Below are 20,517 nucleotides of genomic sequence, written 5' to 3'. Positions count from 1 at the left end.
ATGCATTTTTTTTCAGAATATAGAAAAGACCTTCTCAAATATTAACCATATACTAGATCACAAAACAACCTTCGTTCAGTTAAAATGATTGAAGTAATACAATGTCTGCTTTCTGACCACAGTGGAATACAATTAGGAATCAATAACACAAAGAAATTTGGGAAATTAAAAACTATGTGGAAATCAAACAACATACTCCTTAATAAGCAATGAGTCATGAGGAAATCACATAACATACCAAAATGTATGGAATGCAGCTAAAGCCGTGCTTAGGGATAAATGCATAGCCATAAATGCCAAACATAATATAAGAAGAAAGATCTCAAATTAACAGCCTAACCCCCCAGCTTGAGGCACCGAAAAAAGAACAGCAATCTAAACCTAAAGCAGGCAGAAAGAAGGAAATAATAAAGGTTAGAGTGGAAATACATAAAATGGAGAACAGAAAAACAATGAAGAAAATCAATAAAACCAAAGTGGTTCTTTGAAAAGATTAACGAAACTGACAAACTTTAGCTAGAAAAGTATACATATCTTAAGAAAATGTGATCAATGTTCACTTTTTAGCCTGGAGTCATCTCCTGCAGCTTCCCAGTTTTCTAGATAAGATAGAGCAAGGGATGTACAGCTGAAGTTCACAGCGGCAGTAATAAGTGGCTGATACGGAAAACAGTACGTGTAGCTTTACTAAGAGCAAGGCTCTATAGAACTTAGCGGGAACAAGGTAGGGGACATCCAGACCCCTGGGCGACTGTTGAACCAGAACAACTTGAAGGTACTGGCCAACCCCGAGATTCCCTGACTTTATAAATTTCAGTAAAATGTCCAAATTTGCATACCCCAAATACTAGTATATCTGGTCCCATAAATCTCTCCTATCAAGATGTTGGGAAATACACCACCATTTAGCAATAATACTTTTTTTAAAAAAAATTCCAGGGATACACAATGCTGTGATTTATTCAGTTAATTTGGCCAACATGGCTGGACAGATGCCATACATGAATATTTGGGTATACAGTGCAGTCAACAGGCACATCTTCAGGAAATACAGATAAACAGCCAAGTGAGCAGTGTGGAGATGAGACTGGCTGGTAAGCTTGATCCTTGGTGGTCTGGTCTTCTCTGAACTTTTCAAGGACTATTAAACAAGTTGCTTGCCCTAGCTAATGAGATCACTCTTACCTTCTTGTCCCATGTGGGCGGAAGGCGTCATTTGTAGCTGTCACCTTCTGTGGCAGAGATCAGCCTGCTTCTTGTATGTGTCCCCAGAAGCTTGTACTGGGCCTGGCACGCACAATTAAGGTTTGTTGGTGCAAGAACAATAACCACGATTTTTTGGGTGCTTATGATGTGCCAGCTAGCTACCTGTCACGTGTCTCTTTTCTGAGCTAGCTTTGTGCCTGGTGAGTGCGTCTTCGTTTTCTTCATCTTCTTAAACATCATCATCACACCAAAGGTTGGCTGCCTGATATAACCCTGGCACATGCCCTCTTTGATATTAAAAGACTGTATGGAATGATTGCTGACTCAGCCACCTCCTAGCTGTGTGGCCTCGGGCAAGGAACTTAACCTCTCTGTGCCTCAGGTTCTCCTCCTGTAAAATGGGGTGAATGGTAACATCTGCCCTCTAGGTTTATTTAAAAATTTAATGAGTTGAAACTTCCAAAGCACTTAGAGTAATGCCTGGCAAACAGTAACTATGTGTTTCTTAAATAAATAGAACTCGTCAGCGAGTTAATTCTTCCTTCTCTTGTATGAAAAAAAAATTAATTTGCTCCAAACTTTACAGCCTTTTCTGCCAATAACCATGTGGTTCTGCCAGAGGGAAAAGGAAAATAGACTTCTGATATCCCCATTTCAGACTCGGGCCACAGCCTTCTGCTGAAGACTGTATTTATCCTCACCTAGGATTTATTCCCTCCCCAACACCAGCTTGAGGGTATCCCCCCGAAACTACCTTTTCCCAGGAGCGATGCATCCTTTTTGCCGACTCAGATACTCGAGTATTTTTGCCAAAGCAGAAACATCCCAACGAAACAGACAACACAGATACTTCTGCCAATATCCTGTTGCCCCTTCTAAGAGGAGGAGAGACGCCAAACAGGAAACATGGGGTCTTGCTCGATTCCCCTCCCCGGTGTGGTCACTGCTTCCTTGGAGCTTCCTATAGTGTCTGCACACTCCAGGACTCGTCTGCCTGGGGCCTCCAGACCCACAACCTCCTGAGTGCTGCACCATTTTCATTTCTTCCAGCCAGTGTTACTGCGTCAGTTACCCTGGTGGGACGCAATCAACCTCTCATACCCTTCATGCTCTGGGTAAGTTTGCTATAGAAACGCAAATAGGAGAGTAGTAAAACCTCAATAATGCCCAAAATGTGTTCTGCTAAATGACATGCTCCGTAGGATGCCAGACTTAGCAAAAACAAACCAACAAGCAAAACCCAAAAAGGATACCCAGTTGAATTTGAATTTCAGATAAACAGTTAGTAATTTTTTTAGTATAAGTATATCCCATGCAATATTTGGGAGATACTTATACTAAAAAATTGTCTGTTGTTTATCCAAAATTCCTATTTAACGGGACATCCTTTATTTTACCTGGCAAACGTACATGCCCCGGAAAGGAAGATATTCAGAAAGAGCCCTACAAGGCTAGTTAGTATTTCGTGGGGGACTACCTCTCTCTAGAAATGATTTTTTTTTTTTTTTTAATCAAGGGGACCATGTTCTGCCTCCCACAGACAAAAGGGACCAGGGGTAGGGTTGTGGACTCAGCAGCACAGAAGCAACAGGAGGGAAGCTACACAGGGCTACTAATGCAAGACAGTGTGTCCTGGGAAACCTCGAGTCGGACCCAAATCCCTGTACGTGACAGAGTTTAGTACCTGCATTTATTTACTTACCTCTCCCAGAGAACCGTCTCATATTTCCAAGGTCCATAATTCATCACGAATCCTCCACACTGGCCACACGCTAGCCACTCTGGAAATATAGCATGCGTACTCACCACGGGAAATGGGATTTCTTGGACTCTAATCACCAGCATTGAGCTAAGACAAAGTGACAAGCATAAAAGCACACTTACGTATTCACGCATATGCTTTTATATATTATCTTTTATGCTTACTGTAGCTGAGGCTCGTGTCTGTGACACAAGTAACCTCAGTACCAGATTCTGAGATGTCTCTGGAGAAATGGGAACAGCGACCTGAACAATCGAGCTTGATCATAAAAGATGTCATCTTCAGATGTCCCATGATGGCTGTAGTTAGAATTCAAAGTTTATGTATATTACACAGATGGTGAAAGACACCTATATGGGAAACAGGAGGAGGAGGGAAGAAGGGAAGACAGAAGAAAAAGGAGATCCGAGACAGAAACAAAGAGAAGAAAAAGATGCCCAGTAGTTAATTTCTCCTTAGGTTGCATGAACGTTTAACAATCAAGCTTCTAGTCTTGTGAGCCTGAGCTTAGAAAAATCTTTGAAAAAATCAAATCAACTTAATCCAAGAATCACTTTTTGGGAACACAAGGGAAAGCACCGTTGAACCCAAATGGCAGATCCAGAGTGTTTTGAGACGGTGATCCTCTCCATATAGTTGGTATAGGGTCCATATGTAAGTATATCTAAGTAAATACATTTATCTGTAACTAAATATAATGAATTAGTTTTTGTCCCCCGAAGGGCTTAAGGATAGTATATTTTTTTGTCATATATATATATTAAAAAAAATTTTTTTGTTTAACGTTTATTTATTTTTGAGACAGAGAGAGACAGAGCATGAACAGGGGAGGGGCAGAGAGAGGGAGACACAGAATCGGAAACAGGCTCCAGGCTCTGAGCTGTCAGCACAAACCCGACGCGGGGCTTGAAATCACGGACGGCGAGATCATGACCTGAGCCGAAGTCGGACGCTTAACCGACCAAGCCACCCAGGCGCCCCTGTCATATATATTTGTGCATTTTTAAAGATGATTGTGGAAATAATAACGTATCCTGAAGCAGTGTTTTGTTTTCTGTTTGTTTTTTCCCCTTGTTCCCCAGCACAGTTACGGCGCTGGAAGAATGGTGAACCAGACAAGTATTCCTGCCCCCGTGGGGCTTGTGCACGCTCTCCCCACACCCCTGTGCCCCGAGGCAAACAGGAACATTGCCCTACAAGTGTCACAGATCATTCCTTCCCTTTTCAGCTTTGGTCTGTGCAGGCCTGGCTTCCCGGGCATGGGGCCCATGCAATCACACAGCCCCTGCTTGGAAGGGCCCCGTGCTTGGATTAATGCTCTGCTGTCCCCAGCCTGAAATACATACTAAGTTTTGTCCAAGGGCCTCTCGTGTTCACTTTGCACTGGCTCTTGCAAATTATGTAGCCTGTCCCACATTTGTACACTTATAATAATAAAAAAAAAGATCAAGTTAATAATTATATTTCCATAGAGAATTTAGAACACGTCTCCTAAATTATTTCAATCTCTTCATATTTGTAACCTCTAAATCCCTAGGAAGTCATAACATTTTTTTTTTTTTTTTTTTTTTATACGGGGACAGTGAGGCCCCAAGGGATTATGTCAGATTTGACCACTCCACCTTTGTGCTTCCAAGAGCTGGGTCTTTCTTCTCCTCATTGCCGCCGAGGACTTCACTAAAGACGAGGACTCTGCGCTCTGTCCTTGCCACTCTTCTGTGCATTAAACCCAATTTTTATAACCTGTGGGACTCAGCACTTCACAGCCATTAACTTTCCAACCAGCAAATTTCATTGTGGTTTGGCTGATCGTGGGTAGATTTCGACCTCTTTTCTCTAGTTGGTAGAGAACAGGAAGCACAGGTTAGGGATGAAGCGGGCGGGAGGAATCACGTTTTCCTAACTCTGGCCTCGGGTCCAGCAGGCTGGACCAGCCCCAGAGCGGTCAGGAGCCGCTGACGAGGCAAGTCCTGGTGCAGGGGGCCGAGGCGGTCCTGTCACTGCAGACTTGCAGTGGTCCAGAGGTTACTGATCCAGGAGGCCATGAATAGTCTGTTCTGGCCACCTCTAGTTATTCTTTTGTTTTCAGAAGCTCCTGTATCTTGCACTTATTGCAAATTTGTGTTCTGAACACATGACTATTGTGGAGTAAAACATACCACAGCTCTACTTTGCAAGGATCAGGTTAAATCCGTAGCAGGGTCTGGTGCTTTTCAAGACATAGTGATCTTCTACCTCTAACGTAATTATCAGATCTCTGGAGGTGAACGGGAGAAAGAGGATTTTCCTTTTCTGTGGGACTGAATCCCTCCTATCTTGTTATCAAGAATCCATGACCTCAATCATGTTTTTTTGTCTGTTTGTGTTGCATCTCTGTGTGGGTGTATCTGATATATACATATATACACACATTGTGTGTATATATATATATATGTATCATATTTATGCAAACTATATATATATAAGTCATATATATACATGGTTCTGACACAGAAGAAGTCGCAAAAATTGTTTGCTGGATTCAAATCTATATTTTGATCAATCTGAAATACATATCTACTTCAACATTGTCTGAAAAGTTTAGAGAAGGACTTGGCCATCCGTCGCCTGATTTTCCAATGTGACTTTTTTCCTGAGGCCCCACTGAGGAGGTATCCTCCTCCTCTCTCAGCAATGGTTGTGTGCAATTCGGAGCAGAGAGAGTCTTTCACATCTGAAGTCAGTGGTCAGATTAAACTTGGGTGACATGTAACACGAGTGCATCGTAACGATCTATTTTCTGCTTTGCGGTCCACGATATCCATTTTAGGTAAATCACAAAAGATTCTTGCAACGAAGGCTATTCCCCTAACAAAAATAGAGATGGAGTGATCTTCCTTTTTTTTCTTTTTCTTTTTTTTTTAATACAAACCCCACAACTTTCTCATAGAGAAAGAAGTTCAGTGTGCCTGATCAGGATAGTTATTGCAATTTACAAAGGCCAAGGCTCCCCCAGCCCTAAATGTAACCCCTTTCCCTTTTTTTCGAGCCCGAAACTTTCCCACTGTATTCTCAGACTTTGAAAGCAGTTCGCAGATTTTCAGGAACAATGGCAAATTTTCAAACATTCCCTAGAAAGGGTGTAGCCCTGCATTTCTCATTTATCTGCTCTCCTTACATCAGCCATCAGTGATGTTTGCAACCCCAGGCAGTTTTTTTACTGCAGTTCATTCAAGGGTGAACCAGAGATGACAGGCCCTCTGGGCTATGGCGGGAAGGCCATAAGAATCAAAGAACAAGCAAATGCCCTCAAGGAAGAAAGTTTGATAAGTCCCTGCTGTATGATTTCTATCCCTTCTGCAAAGCTGTTTTGTTTCCAGCCATTTTCTTATAATTTTTGACTCTTTTGGAAAAGTCTTGCTACTTTCCTAGGATAAGTCTCCAGGGGAGCAAGCTTTCAAAGCCCGCTGCTAAATATGTGCCAGGCTAACATGTGGAAGGCCGTTTGTTTACAAAAATGGGGTAAACGCACAGATTGCTCCCCACCAGGCCCTATACCCCCACGGCCACTCAACAACTAGTGTTGAGACTTGTGGGCGTCTAGGGTACATGCTGTTTTGAAGCCATTTGTTCTCTAGGATTCTTGACTGTTATTATGTCATGCATGTTCCTCTGGTTTTATTCCAGATGTATAACATTAACATGAAATGTTGGAGGTCATGATAGTGTTGGACTCCAAAAACATTACTGCTTGTCTTTTCAGCGCCGGTCCCCAAAATGACTTGCTAAAGAAGGAGCTGGCATCCCTTCTAGCATTTTACACCACCGGAGGTCTTGTGTGTGTAGGGTAGGAGTGGGGATGGAGTGGGTCCACTTCATCGGGGATCCCAGTAACATTACAGACCCAAGAATATGTCCAGTTCTCAAGGTTTAACTATTGTGAAACGATTGTTTAACTATTTTTATGGGTATTTCAGAAGGGCTTTGGATTGCCTTACAAAGTTATGGAAGGGCTACTAAACACACTTATAAGATTCGTCAACTGCAAAGATACTTGCACAGCCACAGTGATGTTCAGAAGCGGCCATCTCCATTGTCCTACCTCCAGCTGCCCTGAGTGAAAATAGTGGCTTGGTATGCAAGCATAGCTTCATAACGAATCCCCTAGACCCTTCTTCTAACCAGACAGCCAACCCCCAGGCCCATTATTTCTTCTATAGAGATTCATATATGCTGGCAGTGAAACCAGAGTGATCTCCAAAAGTCTGTGTAACGGTTATCAGTTGCCGCATAACAAATGACCCCAAAACTTCATGGCTTAAAAGACAATCATCCTTCATTATTTCTCCCCAGTAATGAAGACCTCCCCACGTGACCTGGGCTTCCTCACGACGTGGTGGCTGGCTTCTCAGTGTGACCATCGTGAGACAAAGAAAGATCCAGGCAGAGCTGTATGCCTTTTATGACCTAGCCTTGGCAGGCATGCAGAATCACTTCTACTGTGTTCTGTTGGCCAAGGCAGTCACAAAGGCCTGCTCTGGTTCATGGAGCCCACCTCTTATTGCAGAAATGTCAAGTAGGACTGTGAGAGTATGTGGGATGGAAAGTATATTGCTTCAGCCACTTTTGGAAAATACAATCTACCAGAGGTACCGCCTCCATGTACAGTGGCTCTCTCTTCGGCCAAAGAGGTGGATTTTTTATCAACGTTAGTAAAGGCACCACCTGAATAAATACTAATGCAGCCTTGTGAGATGTACAGAGACTCCAGATCTCCTGTGGGATGAACAGCGGTCAGAAAGCCCAACAATTCAGTGGAAACTCTAGAAGAACTTGCCAACTGGAAAGGGAGGAGAGAGGATTGCTAGGTTCTTCTCTCAGCTATGCTTTTGGATAAACGTCTGGAGAGCACAGGGCTCAGCAGGTCAAGAACCAGCTAAAGCAACACCATAAAAACAACACCCTACGTGTTACTGCACGCGATGTTTTTATATGCACTATCCCATCTGATTCAGCAGACAGCTAGCTCACTGAAGGGTGGACAGTCTTTCACAGGGATTCAACAGCAAACAGGGGAGACGCTTCTTCTGTGTCCAAGGAATCTGCACTTTAGTGGGAGGAGATGGGCAATAGACAAAGCAGAATAAGCCAAGTGACAAATGAACAGGAAAGTGACAGCTAGTGATGGGCACTGTGGTAAAGCCAGCGCAGCACGTGGTAGAGATGTACCCAGTGCCACACCTAGCACAGCAGTGCATTTTAAGTGGTCAATGATAGCCTCTCCCAGACTCTGGGGATATAGGTCAGACACAGCTTCAGTCTATGGATGGAGGAATTCAAGTCACTGGGGACATCCTGTGGCTTGGGTTGGTTTAGCAGCAAGGCCAAGGTGAGAACTCCAGATTGTTGGCTGTAGTCCCTTGTTCCCCGCAGGCTGCACGGCTCCAGGCAACGGTGGCGGATCGGGGCCTGGTCATTCAGTAAGGGTACGTAGCCTGGTGTGGGTGCTGTCTCCATGTGGGGCCTAGAAGGTGTGCCAGGAACCCTTTGAGAATGGAGAAATCAGTGAGTAGCCAGCAGAAGAACGTCATCTTCCCTATCTGTTTAGATCAGGAAATGAGTTAAAATTGTCTTTCTTGGGGCGCCTGGGTGGCTCAGTCAGTTAAGTCCACTCTTGGTTTCAGTTCAGGTCATGATCTCATGGTTTGTGGTTTTGAGCCCTGCATTGGGCTCCGTGCTGACAGCTTACGGCCTGATTGGGATTTTCTCTGTTCCCTCTCTCTCTCCCCCTCTCTCCTTCTCTCAAAAACAAATAAACATGTAAAAAAATTGTCTTTCTTTACATAGTAGGCTTGGCCATGAAAAGCTAGATGGAAATACAATCTTTGTGGATTAAACTGTATTTTAAGAGCTCTCTGACATCAGGATTGGCAAAATGCTGATAATCCTTGAAGTTGAGCACATGATCCATGGGGGCTCACCATATTGTTCTACTTTGGTGCGTGCTTGAAAGTTTCTCAGATGAAGAGTAAGTAAATACAAAAATATTAGCAGTGGATCTCTCTTTCTCTCTACCTCTCTTAAAATAAGAACAACTAGTTCAAGGAATCTTTTTTTGAAAAAGGAAATTTTGCAAAAAAAAAAAATGTATAACTCTCCAAACATATGCTTTTTTCTAAAGCCAAGCAATAGTGTATCAAAATAATTTGTAGTATTAGCTCTACCTTTACGTTCAGTGATAGTTAACATGAATAGGTGTGTTTCTACCTACTGGGAATATATTATGAAGTATCAGAAGGAGACAGTGTGGTCGCAGCGGTCACTCAGGAGAGGCAAGGTGAACCTGGATGTTCTGGGAACGGGGTCTGGTCCCATCTCTCCCACGGCAGGTCTGTGGCTCCGGGCAGGTCTCCTCACATCTCCGGTCCTTGGTTTTCTCAAGTAAAGGAAGCGTTTGCTCTGGATCACTTCAAGGATCCTTCCTCCCAACATCGGAAAGAGAATTCTGGGGGTCAAGGCATGACGGGACTGAAAATACCAAGACCACTTAGGACAGACGACAGGGAAGACAAAGATGAATTTCCAGCTCCTTGGACGAGGACCCACCTCATGCCTCAAGGCCTTTTAGGATGTCCAGATCATCCGTGGCTCTTCACCTTCCATTTGTCTCCCCACCTCCCCAGGCTAACATCTTAGATGTTCTGTAAAGGAAACCGATGAAAAGATGAGTAACAGCTTCTGAGTAACAGCTTCAACAGCTACTGAAGATATTTTCACAATGTCCTTGAATTTCTCAGACAACACAGCGTATACATTTCCTTCTCTTCATCTGGAAGAAGGTACACAGATCTTCCGCCAAATGGTGACCACTACTGCTGCTCTGCGTGGACAGAAACCCTGTGCGTGGGCTCGGAGCCGCGGTTTCCTTTCCTTTCCCCTTGGGGGATGATGTGACCTCTCTGGGGACTCTCTCCTCTTCACCCCCTGACCAGAAACCAACCCCAGTATCTATAAAATACAGCAAGGAGACGCTCAACGCTCATGGTTTAATATGCTTACAATTCTTTCTAGGTGATTGGATTGTGATTTCTCATTTTTCATAAATTTTATTTCCTTTAACTTTTCTCTTAGTGTTTCTGGACTCTCCAACTTTTCTTCAAAGAGCACGCATTCCTTTGGACTTGGGAAATGAACCCCAATACACAGGATTTTTTAAAAAGTATATATTATTAACCCCCAGCTTAAAATCCGTCACTGGTCACCGGCCCTTCATCGGCTGGCCTTGCCAAGTGCATAGAATCCAGAGAGCTGGGCTGGCCCCTCGGCCTCCAGGACCGGGGACCCTACCGACTTTACCTTCTGGCCCCCTGTCCTCCTGCCCTCACTTCCCCAGGCCACCCGGGGCTCGCACCCACTCCCTGCACCCACAGGAACCCGGCCTCTGCTTCTGGACCTGCCGCGGTCCAGCCGCCAGGGGCCTCCACCCTCGGACCCCACCTCCGCCTCCCTCTGGCCGACTGCAGTGTGCAGCACGAGCCACAACCTCTTCAGGAGGCCCTCCCTGCACCTTCCCGCACGCAGGCTCTTCTGGAAGAAACCCCAAACCGCATTGTACGGCGCGTTCCAGGGCTGTTTCTTCACTGGCCGAGAAATGCCCTGACGCCAGACTCGGCGGCTTCCTTTCTCTATTTTTCTTCTTTTGTCTTTTTTGTCTTTTTGGACTTCTCGGTGTCCAGCAATGTCAGACACCCGGCAACTTGACCCATGAACTTATCCACAGGATGTTTGCTTGGGTTTCAGGAGGTCTACGCAGCAGTTATAAATCACTAGAGGTTGTTTCTCTTTGCTCCCCCAATAAAGGCCACTTAGGAATAAAACCATGAAGAGTGTTACGTGCAAAGGACCAAACTAAACACAGATGACATACCGGGGATGGACGTTACCTGCAGCAAGGTTCCCCCCTCTATCTGCCCACTGTTCCACCTGGACCCCTGCCGTGCCCTCTGTGGGCTGCAGCCCAGGCAGCGTCTGGCTGACTTACGATGACGTAATGCGTAGTGCGTTGGCCGTGGGGACCCTCTGACAGGTATACTGTAGGTGTTCATTCAATGCTCATGGAAGGAAGAAATTTCATATTTAGGTAGCCCGTGTGTCAGGAAGGGTTCAGTCCATATGAATCAGGGCATTAAACAAGGCACGCGGGGGTAGCCCCAGGGAGACTTTCTGGCCTTGTTTTCTGCAGGCACTGGGGCACCTGACTGGTGGGAGGGGCCTCAGCGCCACAAGCTCCGCCCCCGTGAGGGGCTGCCCTTCTGCAGCCAGCCCGGCCTTGGGACTCAGCCAGTGTCATGTGGGCTAAGAAGGCTAGGCGAGCGTTTAAAAAGTGCTTGCCTTTCCTCCTTCCCACATTGAGCTCCAGATTCTCCGTTATTTTTGAATTCTCCTCCTCTGTCCTCTCTCCAGAGTTTTACCAGCCCCGAGGCTGAAGAGCCTCAGAGCGTCACCCTTTAGGAATGTAAAATGATTCTTGCCCCAACACAGCTTTGCTTAATAACACACTCTACAAATTCAGGGAGCTCATTTGGGTAAAACACAGTTTTTCCTTTTCGTCCCTTTGCTGCTTTCTCCAAACAAATTCTAAGAAAGACTGCAACATCAGCAATTTGGCAATTTGGGACTGAAATAGAGAGTCTAGAGTCTGGAATCTCATGTCTTTTTCTGATTGAAAAAGTAAAAATTCTTTGAAGTGTATAAATTTGTGCTTGGCAGTGCTTGCATCTGGCGCTGTTTCATTTTTCACAGACCAACCCAGAGCAGGGAACGCTATTCCTCAACCCTTCTGCACCAAGATTCTCTGCCCTGTATACCTTCACAAACCAGGACAGGAGTCCTCCTGAAAAGGGGTATAAACCCCCTTCGATCACGTCTGACCACAATGATGAATCCCTCCAAGTGCCTCTTCTTCACTGTCCTAACCGTCCTGTCCCCACCTACAGTGACATACACCACAGAACCCAACACCCCAAACCAGGCAATCTGTTAAGCGCCCTCTGAAGTATCAGGTGACGGAAAATGGGAGAAAGCTTGGTTAGGTGGCCGCCACCTATGTATCCAGTCACGGAAGTATCCTTTCTCTCTCCCGGGTGGCTCAAGCACAGTGTTGGGGGTGTCGGATATTTCAAGGGGAGAGGTCAGCTGCAGCCCACAGGGAGACTTGTGTGGCTTGCTCCTTCCATGGATTCCGGCTTCATGTCGTGATAATGATAATGATGACCAGTTGCCATGTAGACTCTCCATGGAATTGCGTGCACAGCGACCACTAGATTCCTTCATTATGTTCTGGAACAGTAGAAGACAGTACCACTTGAAGCCTGAAAGAGTGAAGGGCCCATTGATCATGTTGAAGGGTGCTTTAGCCCACAGAATATCCCCCAGACTTTTGAACACCACCTCCCCCACCCCCCTATGACCCCTGCCCAACACTCTGGAGACTGTGTGAGAGTGCCTGATGGGGACTGGAGTTTGCATTATTTTGAAGCTGGGAAAATGAGGTTTGGGGAGCCAAAAAGCTTTTCTATCTTTTTTTTTTAAGGTTTATTTTTGCAAGAGAGAGAGAGAAAGAGAGAACTCGTGAGCACAAGTTGGGGTGGGGGGCGGAGAGAGAGAGAGAGAGAGAGAGAGAGAGAGACATAGAATCCAAAGCAGGATCCAGGCTCCAAGCTGTCAGCACAGAGCCCGATGTGGGGCTCAAACCCATGAACCGTGAGATCACGACCTGAGCTGAAGTGGATGCTCAACCAACTGAGCCACCCAGGTGCCCCGTTTTCTATCTTTTGAGGTGGAGATTAGAATATCTTCTGATTCCTCTTCTAGAAGAACTACTTAGACAGTGTTCTGATGAAACCCTGAATGCAGTAAAGTAACCCAAATAAAAATGCTCCAGGCTGAATGTTGCAGCTAGTAATGTCAATTGGGCATTTTACTAGCATGTTCCCCCTTGGAGCTAGGCTGCCTCGTGCTTGAACATTATTGTTCTTAGAGTGTGATCATACCTAAGAACTGTTTCTAGGAGTTTGGGAGGTAAAGACAAGGGCAGCAGGGACACCTAGCTGATTTTCTCTTCCCCTGACCCTGGAGGGAATGATAGGAGGAGGAATGGAAAAGCATGGCACACACACTGGGCTGGACACTGAGGTCCCCTGCATGGCATTTTACTGAATAACTAGGACTGAGAGAATGGACAATGGGTGATTTTGGACTTTGGAGTGTTTGATGGGTTGTGTTCGTCCTGTTTAGCTCAAGGAGTCAGACCACACGCTCTGGGTGGCAGGGGGCTTTTCACTGAAAAACAATGGATGTTTTCAACCTCAGTCATTGGGGGAAACACTAATCCTGAGGTGAGATATCTAGAAAAGGAAGACTGTGAAAATTGAAGAGTTGTTGCAGTTCTCATGGAGATGTGACCCAGGCCCTGCCATGTGGTTGGCCTGGGATCAGGTAAGGAGCTCCCTGGGAGGGGACCTGTGGGGTCAGTCGGGGGCCTGTGTATGAACCCTAAGAACAGACCCTTCAGAAACAGCTGCGTTTTACTCTGTGAGTTGTGATTTCCTAATCCCAGGGGCTCTTGATGAAGTGTCATTTGGGGCAGAGCCCCATTTCACTCATGCTATGGGGAGCTGTGAGCATCTGTGTGGTGATCTCCTAGGGCCACTGACAACCAAAGCAGCAGTCATAACAGCAGTGGGAGCCAGGCAATAAGCCAGGGGATTTTAGCAACTTATCTAGCAGTGTCGTATAGAGGGCAGCTTCTAAAATGGCCCCCGAGTTAATATCCAAAATCTATAAAGAACTAATCAAACTCAACAGCCAACAAACAAATAGTACAGTGAAGAAATGGGCAAAAGACATGAACAGACACTTTTCCAAAGAAGACAGCTAGATGACTAACAGACACATGAAATGATGCTCAACATTACTCATCATCAGGCATATACAAATCAAAACCACATTGATATACCAACTCATACCTGTCTGAATGGAAATGAACAAATAGGAAACAACAGATGTTGGTGAGGATGCAGAGAAAAGGGAGCACTTTTGCACTGCTGGTGGGAACACAAACTGGTGCAGCCACTCTGGAAAACAGTATGGAGGTTCCTCAAAAAATTAAAAATAGAACTATCCTGTGACTCAGCAATTGCAGTACTGGGAGTTTATCCAAAGGATACAGAAATGCTTATTTGAAGGGGCACATGTACCCCAATGTTTATAGCAGTGATATTAACAATAGCCAAATTATGGAAAGGGCCCAAGTGTCCATCAACTGATGAATGGATAAAGAAGATGTGGTATCGGGGCACCTGGATGGCTCATTTGTTTAAGCGCCAGACTTCAGTCCAGGTCATGATCTCACAGTTTGTGGTTTTGAGCTGACAGCTCAGAACCTGGAGCCTGCTTCAGATTCTGTGTCTCCCTCCCTCTCTGCCCTTTCCCTGCTCACGCTCTGTCTCTATCTTTCAAAAATGAATAAATGTTGAAAAAAAAGAGGTGGTATATATTCACAATGGAATATTACACCACGATCACAAAGAATGAAATCTTGCCATTTGCAACAAAGTGGATGGAACTAGAGTGTATTATGCTAAGCGAAATAAGTCAGAGAAAGATAAATATATGATTTCACTCATATGTGGATTTTAAGAAACAAAACAGATGCACATCAGAGAAGGGAAGGAAAAAGAAAATAAAAACAGAGAGGAAGGCAAACCATAAGAGACTCTTAAATACAGAGAACCAACCGAGGGTTGATGGAAGGGTGTTGGGTGGGGAGATGGGCTAAATGGGTGACAGGCGTTAAGGAGGGTACTTGTTTTTTTTAATTAACTAATTAGTTAATTAATTAATTTTTAAATTTATATCCAAGTTAGTTAGCATATAGTGCAATAATAATTTCAGGAGTAGAATTCAGCGATTCATCCCCTACATATAACACCTGGTGCTCACCAAACACTTGCCTGTTGCCTATTATCCCATCCCCCAACCCACAACTTCTCCAGCGACCCTCAGTTTGTTCTCTGTATTTAAGACTCTCTTATGTTTTGTCCCCCTCCCTGATTTTATATTATTTATGCTTCCCTTCCTTTATGTTTTGTATCTTAAAGTCCACATATGAGTGAACTTATATGATATTTGTCTTTCTCTGACTAATTTCACTTAGCATAATACACTGTAGCTCCATCCACTTTGTTCCAAATGGCAAGATTTCATTCTTTTTGATTGCTGAGTAATACTGCATTGTATATATATACCACATCTTCTTTATCCATTCATCCATCGATGGGCATTTGGGCTCTTTCCATACTTTGGCTATTGTTGATAGCACTGTTATAAACATTGGGGTGCATGTGCCCCTTCAAATCAGCATATCTGTATCCTTTGGATAAATTCCCACCGGCAGTGCAAAAGGGTTCCTCTTTCTTCGTGTCTTCACCGACATCTGTCGTTGCCTGAGTTGTTAATTTTAGCCATTAATTTTGCTGATTGGGAAGCGGTACTCCATCACTGGGGGCAGTGAGAGGAGCCAGTGACAGCGGATGACCAATAGAAGCAGTACTGAAAAACACACTAACTGGGGTGACATAATCAGGCATGTTATGAGGGCCAATCAGGCACTAGGGAACTGTTACTATAAAATTATGATATTAGAAGGAAATGCAATTTACTTTGTAGTCACAGATTAACGAGGCTAGAAAAGACTGGCTATTTGAGAAGTACTTGTGAATTATTTATTTCCCAAAACTATGTTTCTTACACCTTGCTTGGATCCCCTTCTCTCTTCCTCACTTGTTTTCCCATTGCCTCCCACCTGGAAGTGGATTTCCTGCCTTCCTTGTTGAATCAGTGACTCAGTCGAACCAGGTGCCTGCCTTTGACTTTAGTTCATCCAAAAAGAGTCGACTCCCATTGGCTTCCCTCACTGCCCCTAGTGATGGAGTCCTGCTTCCCACCCCCCGCAGCCACCCTGTGCTCAGGTCTGGGTTTGGGGACATCACATCCCAAATAGCACCAGGACCTCAGAGCCTGCACGTGTCTGGGATGGGCATCAGACGTAGTTTGCACCTGCTCAAGAAAGACTTAGTGCAGTTGAGGTATAATCGATCTAAAATGAGTTAGTAACAGGAGCAAAGCTCAATATTTAAATCACTACATATCGTGATCAACATCATACAACGTTTAACTTTGAAGTCTTTGGACGACAAACATGCTCCACACGGTCTGTTTGTTGGGATCACTGTTTCAAAAGGAATTCAGGAAAGAACCCTGAATTCCTGGGATAGACTACAGGCCAACCCATGCTGGCCATGTCACTCTGGCCTGTGGTCCTTTCACCAGATGGGATCCTTGGTGTCCATCCACGAATGGTGGCAGTTTCAGCCAGGGCTCACCACCGCAAGGGTCTGGAGGAAGCCTAGGGGAGCTCTGCCATCCATGAAGCTGCTACCTCCTAGTTCGCCATACTTCTTAGGTTTCTTCGGTCCGATTCAGACCAAAGGCTACTTTCTCAATGTGTTTTTACTTGGCTGGAATCAAACAGAAGTAGAGAATTGGGATGTATCACCACTTAAATTTGGAATTATAGTATCATTAATTCCTCATCGGCTTTTGAATTTCTGAGATAGGGTGCCTGACAGGCGCTCTCTTTCAAGTTGCCTTTGCGATGTTACCAGCTCTGCTGACATACCTTTAAGGGTCAGTGAAACACTGGAGAACAGTTCTTGCAATGAACAAAATGCTGTGTCTCAGAGATTACCATCACTTTGTGGTCAAAAATATTTTTCCTGTATGACTTGTCTTATATCAAAGTGTCTGGATTATGTTCACTGTAACCATAAACTGTTAGGAAGGTTTTCTTGAATACACTAGCCATTTGTACCTCTTCATTCTGGATGACAAAAAACAAAACAAAACAAAAAAAAAAAACAGCACCACCTAGAAAGAAAGACAAAAGGATCCACGAGTGTGATCACTTTCTCGTGCCTGACCTTCCCGCGGATGTTCCAAAACAAAGACGAAATCAGACAGTGAGGCCTGCGGAGTAAATAATCCCTTCCAAGTTTATCCATATGGCATTCCTGGTCCTGGAAAGCTGATTCGTTTCAGATCAAAGGGAGGTTGGCTGGGTGGACCCAGGGGTTAACAATGCTGAGTTCTGCAGGATGCTGATGATGCCTTAGCCTCAGCCTGACTGTTGGGCCGGGTAACTCGCAACTCTTCTATCCTGATAAACTTAGTCACCAAACCCTATCTTCCTACCACCGTTGGAGCGAGCCAGGGATATTCTGCAGAGGGCGGGAGTGCTCATCTGGGGCAACAGGAAAGCTCAGACCAAGGGAAAAAGCAAAACTGAACTGCGTGTGTCCGAATTTCTTTCCTTGGCAGTGGGCGTCCAGGGATCTGGCCTTGGCCTGGGCTCCAGGAACTGGCCTAGCCTGGAGGAGGGGTGCGGCTACCCATCTGGAGCCAAAGATCAACATTCAGGGTCAAGCAGGCAGACTTGGAAAAACAGGAGGGGACTGAGCAGAGAGGTTGCAGCAATGACACTGTAAGCCAGGACTTCAGCATGAGCGAAGACAAAGGCACACAGAGAAGAGAAGCCAGAGCCCCAGGAGATTCTGAGAGGGACAGGGCCCCTTGTCTCTGGGTGGAGAGGGAACACGAGGACAAACTCAGCACAGCACAACCAGGGTTCCCAAGCCAGGAATGGAATTTAGAGAGTTGACAAGACGGAAGGGAGGCCAGAAGCTGGTGTCAGAGTCACAGTCTAGTGTTAGCAAAACAGACGAGTTCAAGTAAGGACCAATAGCGGCTGAGATGGGCTGGTCCACGAAACAGGTTTTAGTTTCCGCTCGCGTTAATAAATCGCGTTAATAAATCAACTGATTCATGGGAAGATCAGGTATGTTACCAACAGGGCCAGGACTGGAAGGGATGGACTTCAGACACAGGAGTTCTGATAAATGCTATTCTGCAGGATCCCCAAACAAAACAAAGCAAAAACAAGACAAAGCTGCACTTCACATTTATAATACCATACACTGCATTAGGGAGTATATTCTCTGTAGGGGAAAACTTTAATTTTGAATAAGCATTGGTGAGAACTTAAGTCCTTAGCTTACAATTTCCATGCCTGATGCTAGAAAGCTTCCCACGGGGTGACTCCTCATGTCAAACTGGGTTTCTCCTCCGTTGCCCGCCTGCATCCGAGGTCTGGTGCTGGAGGACCCGTTCACATGGTGATATCCCGTATCCCTGGACCTCTGTCTGCGCTGGGTAAGTCAGCACGTGCGTGGCAGGAGAATTCCTGGAAGCCCTTCCTGGATCAGGACCGATGGCCAAGACTTAACTATATACATGGGAGACACTGTGAGATTAAATATATACATAGGTCTCCAACTCAGCTTCTCTTATAAGAAGACAGATCTCCAAAACTCCCCTGGACTCGCCAGTGCTACTTGACCTCAGGGAAGTGTGACAAAAGGGAAGTTCAAGTGCAGAGAGGTAATGTCTTGAACGCAGCAGCCAAAATATCCCATGTGCGCAGTTTACCGGAAGCAGGTGACCCCGTGAACATGCTGCTGGGTGCCGGAGGTGTTAGGAGAAGCCCAGCAAATGGAAAGCCCGAAGCTGAGGCACCAGTGGCTGGAAAATCAAACCTTTTCCCAAATATACTCATTTCTCAGAGGTCCTGGTCTTGAGCTTCTCGATTTCATGTTCTCCCAGAGAAGAGTCGATTTTTAATTCTTTCTCTTTGGGGCATATTTTCTTATTTTCTTCCTTGTTTTCGCAGTGGGCACTTTAGCTGGCTTCCGGGTGGTGACATAAAGTACTTCGGGTTTTTCACGAATGCTTATTATTGTTATTTGAAAAGCGGAAAATTTTCCAACGTCATAATTGTTGAGGTTGGGGCAGGACAGAAGCGCAGGGGGCCAGCGGCCAACCTGTAGGCCACCCTGCGGGTGCCTGTGTCTCCGGACCAGGTCCTCCTCTCGCCGAGTCCGCACAGTTGGTGAAGCGAAGGTCCGGCAGGGCACCGAAAAGGACGTTTACTCCCAGGGTTGAAACGCAAGTCAGTACATTTCAAATCACCAGATTTTTAAAAACTGCGTACAGAATTTAGACCTCCGGTATTTCTAAAACATCGGACATGCCACAAAACAGAGTGTGGGCAAGGGTGGTTTTATAACCCCGCCTGATCTCATGACTCAGGACGCGGGGTTGGGCAGCTCGCTCAGCTCCGTATGGTCCCCTGAGGGGCCTGGACTCAGGGCCGCCCGGCAACAACCTGGTCCCAGCCTGGCCACTCACAGACCGGGCCTCTAGTCCCCGCCCCCTGCTGTGGTGCAGTCTACAACCTGAGCTACAAGGAGCAGGGAAGGGAGAAGATCCAAATCCCCTCCTGGCTCTGTGGCTCCAGGTTAGAATTCAGGCCTCATTTAAAAATTACATTCCAGAATTTCAGTTTCAGCTTCTCCCCCCGCTCCTCCTCCCCTCCCCCCTCCTCCTCCCCTCCCCCTCCTCCTTATCTCCTCCCCTCCCCCTCCTCCTTATCTCCTCCCCCTCCTCTCCTTCCTTCTCCCCCCTCCTCCCCTTCCTTCTCCCCCCTCCTCCCCTTCCTTCTTCCCCCTCCTCCCCTTCCTTCTCCCCCCCTTCCTGCTCACCTCCCCCTCCTCCTCCTTCTTCAACTTTCAGCCCCAGCACAGAAGAAAACCTACAGCAGCTCCATCTGGCAGGACAAAACGAACGTTTTACGTTTTGCAGAAATGTTTGAAGGAGGGGGTCTTTCGAGGTAAAGTAGCTGGTTCCTCATTCTCCCTTCAGGGCAGGACCACAGCCCAGACCCCGAAAGGCAGGAACTTGTTCCCGTTTAAGACCTTCCAAAGCAAGAAGATTCCAGAAGCGTTATTGATCGCGTCATTGCACAGCCCTCTATTCGGTATCTTTAGGTGCCTCAGGTGGGGCACTTGAGCCCACAACGTAGGTACTTAGGATGCAGCCCGTCTGGGTCCGGGAGGCCTTGCGCTGGGGGTGGAGGGAGAGCTGCAGGCAGCGCGGGGGTGGGGGGGAGGTGGGGGGGTGCTGAGGTGGGGGGGGGAAGGGTGAGGGGGTGAACGTGCCGCACACGCTGCCGGCTGTGGGTCACGTCGGCCTCCCGACATGTATCGTTCAACTTGAACAGTGTTGTGCTACATTAGCTTTTAAAATTATGAGACAGTTGCGAACTTTTGAAAATTTGGAAAATTCACGTGCGCTCAGGCTCACTCACTGCCCACACACATTTAGAACCTGATTGCCAATGTTTCTTTAAAGACTTGGGTGAGGTTTCAACTATACTTCAATTAAAAAAAAAACAAACTTGGGAGAGCTAGGAACAGTTGTGGCCCTGTTCGCGCCTGGCTGTAGGCACGTACTCCACGGTCCCCATCGCTGCCTGCAGACGTCCCAGGGGGACCACCCGTGTCACCAGCCAGCCTCTGTGGTCATCCGACTTGGTGACCACAGCTAGAGCCGTG

The 20,517-nt window shown here is 46.1% G+C and overlaps 1 long non-coding RNA gene across 1 annotated transcript; it reads right to left on the bottom strand.

Annotated features, from left to right (window-relative positions):
- Nucleotides 1-7,966: 7,966 nt before the first annotated feature.
- On the bottom strand, nt 7,967-19,965 carry LOC102960322. Its single transcript, XR_006217385.1, has 4 exons — nt 19,666-19,965; nt 12,051-12,318; nt 9,219-9,648; nt 7,967-8,492 (listed from the first exon to the last, which is right to left on the bottom strand). It is a non-coding gene; the product is annotated as an uncharacterized LOC102960322 (long non-coding RNA).
- Nucleotides 19,966-20,517: the final 552 nt, after the last annotated feature.

This window comes from Panthera tigris, chromosome B2, assembly GCF_018350195.1.
Source record: "Panthera tigris isolate Pti1 chromosome B2, P.tigris_Pti1_mat1.1, whole genome shotgun sequence".
Classification (NCBI taxonomy): domain Eukaryota; kingdom Metazoa; phylum Chordata; class Mammalia; order Carnivora; family Felidae; genus Panthera; species Panthera tigris.
The sequence above is the reverse complement of the archived record's forward strand: the minus strand, read 5'-3'. Positions and strand labels throughout refer to the sequence as shown.